Consider the following 1,902-nt stretch of genomic DNA (forward strand, 5'->3'; position numbering starts at 1 on the left):
CTGATTAAAATGATTCTTAAACCTATCCCCGTTTAAATTTGGACACTTTAGATTTTAGTCTTGGTGCTCTGCTGTTGAAGAGAAAGGTTGGTGGTTCAAACCCACCCACCCCTGCTCAGGAGTAAGATGCGGCACTCTGCTTCCTCATTAGACTACACAGCCTAGGGAAAGCAGAGCTGGAATCCACTCGGTGGCGGTGGGCTTATCTTTGGAGTTGTGTAGGCCTGGTGGACAAGCCTCCTTCTCCTTCTCCTCCTCCTCCCCCCGAGCGGCAGCTGGACTCGAGGGAGCAGCCAGCATGGAACCACTGCGCCACAGGGCTCCTGCTGCATTGTGGACTGTGACTACAACTTCAGTTAGCTAATGTGTTTGTTTTGGATTTTTTAACTCGTAGGAGAAAGAGGAGAACCTAAGGGAACTGGGCCCCCCTCCAAGAAACAACCGGTCCCTTGACTATAGTGGCTCAAACCCAAGCCAGGCAAAAAGGGCGTGCTAAGCAAACTCTTGGTGTTTTTGTGTATTTCTGGTTGAAAGACAGAAAAGAGAAGGAACTGGACAAATTTTCAAATCTTGAAACAATATATAGACTCTCAACCACCTTCTCCCCATTGTAAGCATTCATTATTGTAGGAGAAATAGGACATTTTTAGAGATCCAAATTCGCTGCATTTGGGGCTTACTGAAAATAGTGCTAGAATTATCTTTTTTTCCTTTTTTAAACTACAGCTTTAAAAAAATTAATTGATGGTACCTAAATAATATAGGTGAAAAGTCATTTTGTTTACAGATATGTTTCATTTAGCCATCAGCTTTGGATTTTTCACAGCTCTATTTCAATATAGCAGGACTAAGGTGATCTGACCCGAGTAATGGTATTTTCAGTCACGTCATGTGAAAGTGGACATTGAATAAGGAAGACCACCACAGGAGAATCAAAGCATGTGAATTACAGTGCTGACGAAGAACATTGAAAGGGCTCCTTAGAAGCAAGGATGGAAAGACCAGTCCCTGGAGAAGGACAGCAGGGGCAACAAAAGAGAGGAAGGTCCTGGACAAATGGTCTGAATAGCAAAGGGATGTTTCCCAATGCCGCACTGGGAAAATACTAGAAGTTCTCTCCTATAGTGATTGCTGTTTTGACTTGACAAAAGGAAGACGTAATGCCCGGCCTATTTAATGACCAAATTCAAAACTCGCTGCCATCAGTCAATTCTGACTCACGGTGACCCTATAGGAAAGGGAGACCACCTGGCCCTGTGGGTTTCCAAGACTATATAACCCTTTGCGATGTAGAAAGCCTCCTATTTCTCCAGCAGACCCAATGGTGGTTTCAAACTGCAGACCTTGTGGTTAGCAGCCCAACGTATAACCACTGTGGCAGCACTGAGGGTACTGATGGAATGGCAAGCCCTGCAGAGTATCACCAGGCTACATGCCTGCAAACAGCCCGAGAAAAGGTCTGGGTGCAATTTTGGGCTGGACTTTGGTTGGACTTTCCTCGGGGGAGCTTTGTTAATGGGATCTTAGCTGTGTCTCACAACATCTGTTCCCACTACGTTCTCATGATTCCACGGTAGCTCCAAGCTCGGCCTCTTCTGTGCTGAGTCCTGCAGACAGACACCTTAAACTCAAACCCAGAACTGAACTCATTCCTTGAGTCCATGCCGACTCAGGCAACCCTTTGCAACGGGAGAACTGTCCCTGTGGGTTTCTGAGGCTAACTTATTTATTTATTTATTTTTTGGGGGTTTTTTTTGTTTGTTTTTTACATTTTATTGGGGGCTCATACAACTGTTATCCCAATCCACACACACATCAATTGTGTAAAGCGCATTTGTACATCATTTCTCAAAACATTTTCTCTCCACTTAAACCCCCGACATTAGGTCCTCATTTTTCCCC

The sequence above is a fragment of the Echinops telfairi genome, unplaced genomic scaffold (assembly GCF_000313985.2).
Source record: "Echinops telfairi isolate 266 unplaced genomic scaffold, ASM31398v2 ScPeMD7_9;HRSCAF=40, whole genome shotgun sequence".
Classification (NCBI taxonomy): Eukaryota; Metazoa; Chordata; class Mammalia; order Afrosoricida; family Tenrecidae; genus Echinops; species Echinops telfairi.